The following is a 15,033-nucleotide window of genomic DNA, read 5'->3' as shown; positions in this document are numbered from 1 at the left end:
GAGTAGCCTGAATGGGCATGCTTCCCTGTGTGTCTGTGCCACATTCCCAGCTGTCCTGTGTGGCTGAAGTTAACACAGCAAGGGGACTAGAGACCAGTCAGACAGAGGCTCTGGTTACATCCTGCTCCTAACTACTGATTTGGGATCAGTTGTCTTCAGTCTTCCGACTAGACTAAACAACACAAGTCCAGGACCAGTTTTTACGGGTATAGATGGCCGCAAGGAACTGGACATTCCCCTGTTAGAAAGTAGTTATTTAAAGGGAAGGCAGATGAAGCACCAAACAAGGACTTTGTGTGTGTGTGTGTGTGTGTGTGTGTGCGCGAGTGTGTGCGTGTGACCATGTCCTTCCGTTTTAGAGACACTAAAGTAGCAGATCACTGGATCATTAAGCGCCATTGTTTTTTAAATGTATTTAGTGGGTAGATCAGCTTTAATATTGCAGAGCTCCATTGTTATTGGAGTCCCAGTTTAAAGCAATCTTGAAAGAGAGAGAGATCCGTCACACTGTTCTGTGTTCTGGTATGATTAGAACACAATTTAAAAACCTACTCAATTATTTTGCAATTCAAATACACTACCAGTCAAAACAAATTTTAACACCTACTCATTCAAGAGTTTTTCTTTATTTTTACTATTTTTTACATTGTAGAATATTAGTGAAGACATCAAAACTATGAAATAACACATATGGAATCATGTAGTAACCAAAAAAGTGTTAAACAAATCAAAATATATGTTATATTTGAGATTCTTCAAATAGCCACACTTTGCTTTGATGACAGCTCTGCACACTCTTGGCATTCCCTCAACCAGCTTCATGAGGTAGTCACCTGGAATGCATTTCAATTAACAGGTGTGCCTTCTTAAAAAATAATTTAATGCGTTACAGTCAATCAGTTGTGTTGTGACAAGGTAGAGGGGGGTATACAGAAGATAGCCCTATTTGGTAAAAGACCAAGTCCATATTATGGCAAGAACAGCTCAAATAAGCAAAGAGAAATTACAGTCCATCATTACTTTAAGACATGAAGGTCAGTCAATACGGACAATTTTGTGCAGTCACAAAAACCATCAAGCGCTATGATGAAACTGGCTCTCATGAGGACCGCCACAGGAATGGAAGACCCAGAGGATGAGTTCATTAGAGTTACAAGCCTCAGAAATTGCAGCCCAAATAAATGCTTCACAGAGTTCAATTAACAGACACATCTCAACATCAACTGTTCAGAGGAGACTGTGTGAAGCAGGCCTTCATGGTTGAATTGCTGCAAAGAAACCACTACTAAAGGACACCAATAATAAGAAGAGACTTGCTTGGGCCAAGAAACACGAGCAATGGACATTAGACCGTTGGAAATTTGTCCTTTGGGCTGGAGTCCAAATTGGAGATTTATGGTTCCAACCGCCGTGTCTTTGTGAGACATGGTGTGGGTGAATGGATGATCTCCGCATGTGTATTTCCCACTGTAAAGCATGGAGGAGGAGGTGTTATGGTGTGGGGGTGCTTTGCTGGAGACACTGTCTGTGATTTATTTCTAATTCAAGGCACACATAACCAGCATGGCTACCACAGCATTTTGTAGCGATACGCCATCCCATCTGGTTTGGGCTTAGCGGGACTATCATTTGTTTTTCAACAGGACAATGACCCAACACACCTCCAGGCTGTGTAAGGGCTATTTTACCAAGAAGGAGAGTGATAGAGTGCTGCATCAGATGACCTGGCCTCCACAATCCCCCGACCTCAACCAAATTGAGATGGTTTGGGATGAGTCGGACCGCAGAGTGAAGGAAAAGCAGCCAACTAGTGCTCCAGTATATGTGGGAACTCCTTCAAGACTGTTGGAAAAGCATTCCAGGTGAAGCTGGTTGAGAGAATACCAAAGATGTGCAAAGCTGTCATCAAGACAAAGGGTGGCTATTTGAAGAATCTCAAATATAAAATATATTTTGATTTGTTTAACACCTTTTAGGTTACTACATGATTCCACATGTGTTATTTCATAGTTTTGATGTCTTCACTATTATTCTACAATGTAGAAAATAGCAAAAATAAAGAAATACCCTTGAATGAGTAGGTGTTCTAAAACTTTTGACCGGTAGTGTAGGTATAGGTGTTACTTTGTTTATTGTACCTTTGTTTTTTCTACATTCGAATTTACGATTTAGCCTAATGTATTATGGCTGATACTGATATAGTGTATTATGACTGCCTACAAAGGATTATAGTGTCACATACAGTATATACAATATGGTTTTTCAAGTCTGTAATATGTATTGCTGTTGTAATATTATAGATTATACAACGGGTGGGTCTAATCCTGAATGCTGATTGGTTAAAACCGCATTCCAGCCGGTGTCAGTTCCACAAGTTGCCATCGGCTAAATCTATGACGTTAAAATGCCTATTTACTCTGTTCCATCTGACTGCGCAATCCATTGTCTCATCACCCCAGCATTTATAAACTTGATCTCCACTATAAAAAGCATCTAGACATTATCTAACATTTCTTTTAGACTAACATTTCATTTTCAACAGCAAAGATTTGTATAAACCTTGCTTTCTGTCTCTCCGGCATTTGCAATATTGTTTCAATATTCAAATTCGATCTCCTGCTGTCCCATAGTAATGAACATGTTGGGAGTCGGGACGAGACAGACAGGCAGGCAGCGTTTCTCAGCCAGTCGAAATCATGAATCAGCTGGCATCATTTCTATGGAAAAAAGGTACATTGAAAAAAGGTAAAATGAAGCGCAGCTAATTTGCAGTCTTTCCAGCTTCAGTTTGAAGTGATTGTGTTACTGTAGCTGTGTTGTTGGCTAGCTCCTCTGAACAACAGTGTCCAGACAAGTGAGCACATTTTCTATGCCAGGCGAATCGTGCCTCATTAGCTCATTGTTATGGATGTATCCAAATAAATGTCACTAGAAAACAGCTTAAACAAATGCAAATGCAGCTACTTTGCTGTTATTCTGGCTGTACTTTTTGACGTGACTGTAAGTTAGCCATAGTTGGCTAGCTAGCAAGCAAGGGATAAGAACGTTGCCAGCCAGTATGGCAATGGAATATTTAGCATGAACGACTGGGTCCATAGATACAGAACAAAAAGCTAGCAACCCTAGATCTGTGTCGGGTCTATATCTTGTGGAAGGATGAAATAGTATGAATAAATTAATCAAAATAAAGTTTTTAATGAAAATATGTCAATCATTATTTAAATATGTTGGTAACCCATTGTATAAAAGTGATAATGCCCTCGAAGCCGTTGTTTGGAGGATATATTCGTCTCGGGCCTAACAACACCCGTACCAATATATCCTCACAAACAACGGCTTTTCTAGCATTATCACTTAAACTCTGAACTTCTAAACTCTAAAAAGTGTCCTGAATAGCCTTTAAAGACTATATTCTATATAGAAGTAGAGTACAGACACTAGGTCCCTCTTGCCGTACAGATGCAGATGAGGCCTCACTTATAGGACCTGTGACCTCCTACAAGAAAGGCCTTGCTAATTGTGTCAAGGGACTATAGCAGCTGAAAGAGATAGAAACTCCATCAGAGGTTTCAAAATCCTCCGAAGAGCCAAGTCACAGTCTGTGTTCCAAATTACACTCTATTCCCTATATAGTGCACTATTCCCTCAAAAGTAATGCACTAAATAGGGAAAAGGGTGTCATTTGAGACTCAGCCACAGTCTCGAGATGACATAGCACGCCGCATGCTCACAAACTCATATGCAGTCTGGGGAAGATGTTTCCGGTCGGACCAGTTCCTATCATTCTCACACATTTACATCTGTTCAGTGAAAAGAGGGTGATTCTATGAGAAGTTTAATTCAAGAATTCAATTGATTGTGTTTCAGATTGTAGCTTTGTACAGCTATCATTATTTGACTGTTGCATAAGACCCACACACACATAGTGTCACACACACGGCCCCCAAATAAGCCATGGTTGGGGTTGACAGGAATTTCCCCCCTCACACGCTTACACAAACACCTACACAACTGCACAGTTGGTCTATATGTGAACACACACACACAGCCCAGCTGTATGGAGTGGAAACATTCGGTGTCACACATCCCTTTGCTGTACTCAGCGACCTTTTGATAGAAACAATGGCTGACTACCTACATTTACAAATCCATTAATTTCAAGTCAGATGATGTGGCAAAACAGTTCCTGGCGCCACTAGGTTTCCATTAACCGGGTGTCTACGAGATCTGTCCCTGTCATACACTTTTTCAGCAATGGGAAAACTTAGCCTGACACTTATCTAGACAGACTACAGAATGGATAGATGTGGCCTCAAAATCTCATGTGTATCCGAAAAGAATGGGAAATTCCCATAAAGGGAATTCCCAACACACTCTCTGGTTCACTTGAAAGTGGAGCGTGGCAGCTCCATACTTGGGAGCTGTAGATCATTATTAGTTATAGGTGGGTGGAGGTGGTTGGTATTATTGCCAATTCCCTTTGTTCGTTTATTTTATAAGGAAGGCCAGTTCATTGGTTTAGAGCGGTTCGCCACTTGTTGGTACAAAATGCAATTGTGGAGTATAATATGTAGGAAAGACTGGGGTTCCCCCCCAATGACTGGGGTCCCCCCCACACTGATTACAAGCTACAGGCAGCCATCTGAAAGCTCTGATTCCCTCTAATAACCCTGTTGCCTCTCCCCCTGTAGTTAGAGCTCTGCCCTGTGTATTGAAGAATCAATGGCACCATGATATTTTTCTAACCACAGTCATCACTGGCTAGGGATAGAGGTCAAAGCGGAGGCCAAAGCCAAGGATGGTCAGATTTCTTCAAAGTAATAGTGATGCAGATAGGTTTTTTTCTATTCTTTTTTGTTTTTTTTAATATAGAAAACGTAGAATCAGAGTAATGTCATACATGCACCCATACTTGTGGTCCTGTATGGCTCAGTTGGTAGAGCATGGCACTTGCACTGCCAAGGGTTGTGGCTTCGATTCCTGGGGCCACCCCCCCATACGTAAAATGTATGCATGCATGACTGTAAGTTGCTTTGGATAAAAGTGTCTGCTAAATGGCATATATTATGTATCTGTGATGAGGTGGTGTTGAAGGAGTCAGGCGCAGGAGGGTTAATCACAGAATAACAGGCATTTAATCCTCAAAATACAGGTTTACGAGAACTGCGTCAAATACACTCCAGGGCACAAAACAGGTGCACTGGAAAATACAAGGCAAACGGGAAAATACTCCCGTCGAACAAAATACACGAGCTCCACAATAAACAATCACCCACAAGGACAAGGGGGCAGAGGGAACACTTATACACAGACTAATTAGGGGATTAGAACTAGGTGTGTGTGATAACGAGACAAGACAATTGTGATGATGATTGGGGCGGCAGTGGTTAGTACTCCGGTGACGAGCGAAGGCCGAAGCCTGCCCAAACAAGGAGGGGAGGCAGCCTCGGCCGAAGTCGTGACAGTACCCCCCCCCCGACGCGCACCTCTACCAGCGCACCGACCCCGGCCTCGGGGACAGCCAGGAGGACGCGGAGCAGGGCGAGCCGGATGGCAACGGTGGAAATCCCACAACAGGGAGGATATCCCTCACTGGGACCCAGCACCGTTCCTCCGGACCGTACCCCTCCCACTCCACGAGGTACTGAAGGCCCCCCACCCGACGCCTCGAATCCAGGATGGCAAGGACAGAGGAGGTGGAGGAACCTCCTGCACCTCAGACTCCTGGAGCGGACCAACCACCACCGGCCTGAGGAGAGACACATGAAACGAGGGGTTAATACGGTAATCAGGGGGAAGTAATAACCTATACGTAACCTTGTTGATTCTCCTCAGGACTTTAAACGGCCCCACAAACCGCGGGCTCAGCTTCCGGCAGGGCAGGCGGAGGGGCAGATTCCGGGTCGAGAGCCAGACCCGATCCCCCTGTACGAAAACCGGGGCCTTACTGCGGTTACGGTCAGCGTTGGCCTTCTGATGACGCGCTGGAGGTGAACGTGGGCAGCGTCCCACATCTCCTCCACGCGCCGAAACCAGTCATCCACCGCAGGAGCCTCGGTCTGGCTCTGGTGCCACGGTGCCAGAACCGGTTGGTAACCTAAAACACATTGGAATGGTGTTATCAAATCAAATCAAATTTTATTGGCCACATGCGCCGAATACAACAGGTGCAGACATTGCAGTGAAATGCTTACTTACAGCCCTTAACCAACAGTGCATTTATTTTTAATAAAAAAGTAAAATAAAACAACAACAAAAAAGTGTTGAGAAAAAAAGAGCAGAAGTAAAATAAAATAACAGTAGGGAGGCTATATATACAGGGGGGTACCTGTGCAGAGTCAATGTGCGGGGGCACCGGCTAGTTGAGGTAGTTGAAGTAATATGTACATGTGGGTAGAGTTAAAGTGACTATGCATAAATAATTAACAGAGTAGCAGCAGCGTAAAAAGATGGGGTGGGGGCAGTGCAAATAGTCCGGGTAGCCATGATTAGCTGTTCAGGAGTCTAATGGCTTGGGGTAGAAGCTGTTGAGAAGTATTTTGGACCTAGACTTGGCACTCCGGTACCGCTTGCCGTGCGGTAGCAGAGAGAACAGTCTATGACTAGGGTGGCTGGAGTCTTTGACAATTTTGAGGGCCTTCCTCTGACACTGCCTGGTATAGAGGTCCTGGATGGCAGGAAGCTTGGCCCCAGTGATGTACTTGGCCGTACGCACTACCCTCTGTAGTGCCTTGCGGTCGGAGGCCAAGCAGTTGCCATACCAGGCGGTGATGCAACCAGTCAGGATGCTCTCGATGGTGCAGCTGTATTATTTTGAGGATCTGAGGACCCATGCCAAATCTTTCCGTCTCCTGAGGGGAATAGGCTTTGTCGTGCCCTCTTCACGACTGTCTTGGTGTGTTTGGACCATGATAGTTTGTTGGTGATGTGGACACCAAGGAACTTGAAGCTCTCAACCTGTTCCACTACAGCCCCGTCGATGAGAATGGGGGCGTGCTCAGTCCTCTTTTTTTCCTGTAGTCCACAATCATCTCCTTTGTCTTGGTCACGTTGAGGGAGAGGTTGTTATCCTGGTACCACACGGACAGGTCTCCTGACCTCCTCCCTATAGGCTGTCTCATCGTTGTCGGTGATCAGGCCTACCACTGTTGTGTCGTCGGCAAACTTAATGATGGTGTTGGAGTCGTGCCTGGCCATGCAGTCATGGGTGAACAGGGAGTACAGGAGGGGACTGAGCACGCACCGCTGAGGGGCCCCCGTGTTGAGGATCAGTGTGGCAGATGTGTTGTTACCTACCCTTACCACCTGGGGGCGGCCCGTCAGGAAGTCCAGGATCCAGTTGCAGAGGGAGGTGTTTAGTCCCAGGATCCTTAGCTTAGTGATGAGCTTTGAGGGCACTATGGTGTTGAATGCTGAGCTGTAGTCAATGAATAGCATTCTCACGTAGGTGTTCCTCTTGTCCAGGTGGGAAAGGGCAGTGTGGAGTGCAATAGAGATTGCATCATCTGTGGATCTGTTGGAGCGGTATGCAAATTGGAGTGGGTCTAGTGTTTCTGGGATAATGGTGTTGATGTGAGCCATGACCAGCCTTTCAAAGCACTTCATGGCTACAGACGTCAGTGCTACGGGTCGGTAGTCATTTAGGCAGGTTATCTTAGTGTCCTTGGGCACGGGGACTATGGTGGTCTGCTTGAAACATGTTGGTATTACAGACTCAGTCAGGGACATGTTGAAAATGTCAGTGAAGACACTTGCCAGTTGGTCAGCACATGCTCGGAGTACACGTCCTGGTAATCCGTCTGGCCCTGCGGCCTTGTGAATGTTGACCTGCTTAAAAGTCTTACTCACATCGGCTACGGAGAGTGTGATCACATAGTCATCTGAAACAGCTGGTGCTCTCATGCATGCTTCAGTGTTGCTTGCCTCGAAGCGAGCATAGAAGTGGTTTAGCTTCGTCTGGTAGGCTTCTGTCAATGTGGCTGTGCTTCCCTTTGTAGTCTGTAATAGTTTTCAAGCCCTGCCACATCCGACGAGCGTCCAGAGCCGGTGTAGTACGATTCAATCTTAGTCCTGTATTGACTCTTTGCCTGTTTGATGGTTCGTCGGAGGGCATAGCGGGATTTCTTATAAGCGTCCGGGTTAGAGTCCCACTCCTTGAAAGCGGCAGCTCTACCATTTAGCTCAGTGCGGATGTTTCCTGTAATCCATGGCTTCTGGTTGGGGTATGTATTACGTACGGTCACTGTGGGGACGACATCATCGATGCACTTATTGATGAAGTCAGTGACTGATGTGGTGTACTCCTCAATGCTATCTGAAGAATCCCGGAACATGTTCCAGTCTGTGCTAGCAAAACAGTCCTGTAGCTTAGTATCTGCGTCATCTGACCACTTTTTTATTAACCGAGTCACTGGTGCTTCCTGCTTTAGTTTTTGAAAAACTTTTTTGTTAGGTTAGTAGAGGAGTGGCGGAGAGAGTTCTGGGCATATTCTGCCCATGGCAAGAACACCGACCACTCCCCCGTAGGACCGCAGGAACCTACCCACATCCTGATTTACTCGTTCCACCTGCCCATTTGACTCGGGGTGGAACCCAGAGGTCAGGCTGACCGAGACCCCCAGACGTTCCATGAACGCCTTCCAAACCTTGGACGTGAACTGGGGACCTCGGTCGGACACGATATCCTCTGGCACCCTGTAGTGCCGGAAGACGTGAGTAAACAGGGCCTCCGCAGTCTGCAGGGCCGTGGAGAGACCGGGCAGAGGAAGGAGGCGGCAGGACTTGGATAAGTGGTCCACACTGACCAGGATGGTGGTGTTACCTTGGGAGAGGGGGAAGATCAGTCCGAAAATCAATACTAAGATGAGACCATGGTCGTTGTGGAACCAGTAATGGTTGTAGCTTACCCGTTGGGAGTTGCCTAGGTGCCTTACTCTGGGCGCACACCGAGCAGGAGGAGACGTACACCCTCACGTCCTTAGCCAAGGTAGGCCACCAGTACTTTCTGCTCAAACAGCACACTGTACGGCCGATTCCTGGGTGACCAGAGGAGGGTAACATGTGTGCCCAGAAGATCAGACGATCACGGATAAGAGCAGGCACGTACCGCAGCCCAGCTGGACACTGCGGTGGAGATGGATCTGTGCGTAATGCCTTCTCTATATCCGCGTCCATCGCCCATACTACCGGCGCCACAATGCTGGAGGCCAGGAGTATGGGGGTGTTGTTTCTGGGCCTCTCCTCTGTGTCATACAGCCGGGACAGTGTGTCTGCCTTCACGTTCTTCGTATCCGGAATGTATGATAGTGTAAAATCAAACCGGGTGAAGAATAGGGCCCACCTAGCCAGGTGAGGATTCAGCCTCCTCGCTGCCCGGATGTACTCCAGGTTACGGTGGTACGTCCACACGTTCAAGGCTCGGACAACAGCCAACAGCTCCCGATCACCAACGTCGTAGTTCTGCTCCACGGGGCTGAGCGTCTTAGAGAAGAAGGCACAGGGTTGGAGCTTGGGTGGCGTACCCGAGCGTTGAGACAGGACAGCTCCTATCCCAACCTCGGACGCATCCACCTCCACTACGAACGGTAGTGATGAATCGGGGTGGGCCAGTACTGGGGCGAACAGACCCCGCAGTTTGCTGAAGGCCAGGTCAGCCGCAGCAGACCAGCAGAGCCGGGACGGCCCACCCTTCAACAGGGAGGTAATGGGAGCTGCGACCATGCCAAAGCCCCGGATAAACCTCCGATAGTAGTTGGCAAAGCCAAGGAGCGCTGCACCTCCTTAACCGTGGTTGGAGTCGGCCAATTACGCACGGCTGAAATGCGATCTCCCTCCATCTCCACACCTGAGATGGAAATGCGGTATCAAAAGGAGACGGACTGCTGGAAAAACATACACTTCTCTGCCTTAGCATAAAGGTCATTTTCCAACAGTCGGGCCAGCACCTTGCGAACCAGGGACACATGCTCGACGCGCGTAGCGGAATAAACCAGGATGTCATCGATGTAGACCACTACACTGCAACCAAGCATGTCCCGAAACACCTCGTTCACAAAGGACGGGAAAATTAGGGGACATTCATCAAACCATAGGCCATCACCAGGTATTCATAATGCCCCCGTGGTTGTGCTGAATGCGGTCTTCCACTCATCTCCCTCTCGGATACGCACCAGGTTGTACGCACTCCTGAGATCTAATTTGGTGAAGAAGCGCGCTCCATGCATTGATTCAATCACCGAAGGAATGAGGGGGAGAGGATAACTAAATCTTATCGTCTCCCTGTTCAGTGGTCAATAATCAATGCACGGGCGCAGACCTCCGTCCTTCTTCTTCACAAAGAAGAAACTCGAGGAGGCGGGGTGATGTGGAGGACGTATATACCCCCTGCCGCAGGGACTCGGTGACATAGGTTTCCATAGCCAACCTTTCAGCCTGTGACAGGGGGTATATATGACTCCTGGGAGGTACAGCGTCTACCCGGAGGTTTATCGCGCAATCCCCCGCCCGATGAGGTGGTAATTTAGTTGCCTCCGTTTTAGAGAACGCTTGCGCCAGATCGAGGTATTCAGGGGGAATGCGCACAGTGGAGGTACTGTCTGGACTTTCCACCGTGGTTGCACCAATGGATACATCTAGACACCTACCCTGACACTCTCGCGACCACCCCGTGAGAGCCCTCTGCGGCCATGAGAAGGTGGGGCTGTGGAGTGCTAGCCAAAGGATACCTAATACCTCAGGGAAAGCAGGAGATTCAATAATCGTAAAAATAACCTGCTCAAAATGAGTCTCCTGGGTGATCATGGTGACTGGTATCGTGATTTCCGTAACAAACCCGGACCCTATTGGTCGACTATCGAGTGCTCTGATGGGGAGTGGAATCGATAGGGGAACCAATGTTATGCCTTGACGGCATGCAAATGCCCTGTCGATAAAGTTCCCAGCTGCGCCTGAATCGACTAGCGCCTTACACTGGGGAACTACCATGAAATCGGGAAAGTGGATAGGTAGGGTACAGTGCGCAGCAGAGGGCTCTGAACAAGTGTGGGTGTTCGATACCTGGGGTGATGCGTGAGTGCCCTGCCTGCCGCCTCCCGGCCCAAAAGAACGCTTGACTACGACGTGTAGTGTATTGTCCTTCGTACCACCAGAGTGGCACTGTCGCTGTCCTCCTCCCTCTCTCGGCCGGCGGCTCCACCCAGCTCCATCGGCTCGGGATCCAGTCGTCCCGGGGTGGAAACGGGCAGACCCCTACTAGGACGTCCTCTGGCTGCCAGCAGGTTGTCCAAACGAATGGCCATGTCCACCAGTTTGTTGAAGGACAACATTATGTCTCAGCAGGCTAGCTCATGTCGGATGTCCTAACGCAGATGGCACCAGAACTGGTCGATCAGGGCCTGCTCGTTTCACCCGGACCCCGCTGCCAGCGTCCAAAACTTCAACGCGAAGTCCTGCGCTGTCCTCGTCCCCTGCCTTAGATGGACCAGTCTCTCATCGAAGACCGCCTGAAAGAGGCGAGCGAACTCCCTGTCGTCTTCCAACGCGGCTCCTCCTTCGTTCCACACCGCGTTGGCCCACTCCAGGGCTTTCCCACAGAGGCAGGAAACAAGGACGGATACCTTCTCCCGCTCCGATGGTTCCGGCCTGATGCTGGTGAAGTAAATCTCCAATTGGAGGAGGAATGCCTGGCACAGCGCCGTTGTCCCATCAACGCCCGTGGTCGGGATATCTGGATCCCTCCGGTGCTGGGGTGTAGGTGGCTGGATCCGGTTGGCCAGCTGGTCTCGACAGATCGGATTCTCTCCTCTCCAGGCGTTGGACGACCAGCATCATGGAATGCTCCTGGACCCGTGCCACGACTCCAGGCATGCACTCTTCTCCCGCTGACTCCATATTCAGGGTGGGTGATTCTGTGATGAGGTGGTGTTGAAGGAGTCAGGCGCAGGAGGGTAAATCACAGAATAACAGGCTTTAATCCACAAAATACAGGTTTACGCAGAACTGCGTCAAACACACTCCAGGGCACAAAACAGGTGCACTGGAAAATACAAGGCACACAGGAAAATACTCCCCCTCGAACAAAATACACGAGCTCCAGAGCTTCACTAACCTTCACAATAAACAATCACCCACAAGGACAAGGGGGCAGAGGGAACACTTATACACGGACTAATTAGGGGATTAGAACCAGGTGTGTGTGATAACGAGACAAGACAATTGTGATGATGATTGGGGCGGCAGTGGTTAGTACTCCGGTGACTACGAACGCCGAAGCCTGCCCGAACAAGGAGGGAGGCAGCCTCGGCAAGTCGTGACAGTATCATACATGTTCATTTTCATGAGCTTTGGACACTGGGGGATTCCTGAAAAGGAAATAAATAATACTTTCCTCAATGTATAATTTACAGTAATTTAAATTATGTTTCACAAATACCTGAGAAAATGTTAATGTCCTTGTCTAGTTCAGGTAGTCTTTTCTTGCACACCCTCGCTTACTCAGAAGCAGATGTCTGTTCTTACATCATTGGTGACTGATAGCGAACACACAGTACATCATTGGTGACTGATAGCGAACACACAGTACATCATTGGTGACTGATAGCGAACACACAGTACAGGCAGAAAGTCAGTTGGTCAGCTATTCATTACAGAAATAAACAATGACTAATTTCAGCTGTGCTGTCTTTTCAATCCATACTGTTTTTACTTCTCTGCGTGATGAAAAATTCCCGCATTTCTTTCATCTGACAAATGTGTATGAATAGTGACTATTCATTATGAAACCCATCTATGATAAGAACAGTTGATCCTTGAAAAATATGAGGAAGCAAGCAATAAGGGAGAATGTCCTACCATTGTTACTCAATTCCTCTTCAGCGTGAAATGTTTGATTAAGTCACTCCACCTTGTTTTACATTTACATTTTAGTCATTTAGCAGACTCTCTTATCCAGAGTGACTTACATTAGTGCATTAATCTTAAGATAGCTAGGTGAGACAACAACATATGACAATCGTAGCAAGTACATTTTCCCTCAACAAAGTAGTTATCATCAAAGTAGGAAAAGACAAGTGCCATGGGATTTATTTTAAATACTCTTCAATGAGGTATGTAGTTTTAAGAGTTAAGGTTATGGGCAAATAAAACTGTATTTGATGAGTATGTAATGTTATGAGAAAACTTTACTTACAATGCATTATAATGCGGTTATAATGCACTGTAAGACTTGTCATAAAAATGTATGGCCCATTAAAGTCATTTGGGGCAGTTGAAAATTTGCTACAAAGATTGATATAACATCCTTATAATACGACATCATAAAGGCTCATACATGCTTTAACAAGTATAAAGCCTTATACCTGTCAGTTTTAAGTAGGTGTTACCGAACTGAACTGTAGCAGACACAAATCTGCCTCACAGGAAGTACATACTGGTTACTGTGTGACTGTGACCTCATTCCTGTGTGAACCCTTAGTGCAAATGTGCAGTTACTCATGCAGTAAAACAGACAGCAAATCTACCTAATGACTAGTTTGTCCCCCAGAGCAAACTGTCTTTTGTTAAATTAATCTCGCTTGGTGTCATGTGACAGAGGGTGCTTGCTCAACCGCGCACTATGGCGCTTGGCAGGATGCAAAAAATTTAATAATGGAAGTTCAGAAGATGACATATAGCTTCAAAAAGTTCCCTTTTGTAGGGGTCATAAAAAATTAAATGAATGGGGGTTGCCATTGGGGGTTGAAAATCATGTGGTTTTCCATTTCAAGAGCACATCACCCTGGGCCCCCTATGAATGTGCACTGCTTTCATTTTAGGTATGTTAAACTGGACATAGAGTGCCTTCAGAAAGTATTCATACCCCTTGACTTATTCCACATTTGTTGTGTTACAGCCTGAATTCAAAATTGATTAAATATATTTTTTTCTCTCACCCATCTACACACAATACCCCATAATGACAAAGTGAAAACCTGTTTGTATAAATTTTTGCAAATTAGCACACCCCTGAGTCAATACATGTTATAATCACCTTTGGCAGTAATTACAGCTGTGAGTTTTTCTGGGTCTCTAAGAGCTTTGCACACCTGGATTGTACAATATTTCTTCAAGCTGTCATATTGGTTGTTGATCATTGCTAGACAACCATTTTCAAGTCTTGACATAGATTTTCAAGGAGATTTAAGTTAAAACTGTAACTCAGGATCATTCACTGTCTTCTTGGTAAGCAACTCCAGTGTAGATTTGGCCTTGTGTTTTAGGTTATTGTCCTGCTGAAAGGTTAATTAATCTCCCAGTGTCTGGTGGAAAGCTGATTTAGCCTGTGCTTATTAGCTCCATTCTGTTTATTTTTTATTCTGAAAAACTCCCCAGTCCTTAACGATTACAAGCATGCCCATAACATGATGCAGGCACCACTATGCTAGAAAATATGGAGAGCGGTACTCAAAAATGTGTTGTATTGGATTTGCCCCAAACACTGTATTCAGGACAAAATGTTAATTGCTTTGGCACATTTTCTGCAGGAAAACAGGATGCATGTTTTGTAATATTTGTTATTCTGTATAGGCTTTCTTCTTTTCACTCAGTCAATTAGGTTAGTATTGTAGAGTAACTAAAATGTTGTTGATCCATCCTCAGTTTTCTCCTATCACAGCAACTCTCAATGTTTTAAAGTCACTACTGGCCTCATGGTGAAATCCTTGAGCAGTTAAACACAATTATTATTATTGCACATGTAAATTATTCAGCACATTTTTACTCCAGAACTTTAGGCTTGCTATAAAAGGGATTGAATACTTATTGACTCAACATTTCAGCTTTTAATTTTTTTAAATTTGTAAATAAAATAAAAACAATTCCACTTTGTCATTATGGGGTATTTTATGGAAGCCAGTGACAAAAACATCTACGTTTAATCCATTTTAAATTGAGGCTGTAACACAAAATGTGGAAAAAGTCAAGGGTTGTGAATACTTTCTGAAGGCACGTTCCCACAGAAGCTTACATTTAGAGTAAATATAATTTAATAAGAATATA

The sequence above is a fragment of the Coregonus clupeaformis genome, chromosome 5, assembly GCF_020615455.1.
Source record: "Coregonus clupeaformis isolate EN_2021a chromosome 5, ASM2061545v1, whole genome shotgun sequence".
Taxonomy (NCBI): domain Eukaryota; kingdom Metazoa; phylum Chordata; class Actinopteri; order Salmoniformes; family Salmonidae; genus Coregonus; species Coregonus clupeaformis.
Note: the sequence above shows the minus strand (reverse complement) of the source record.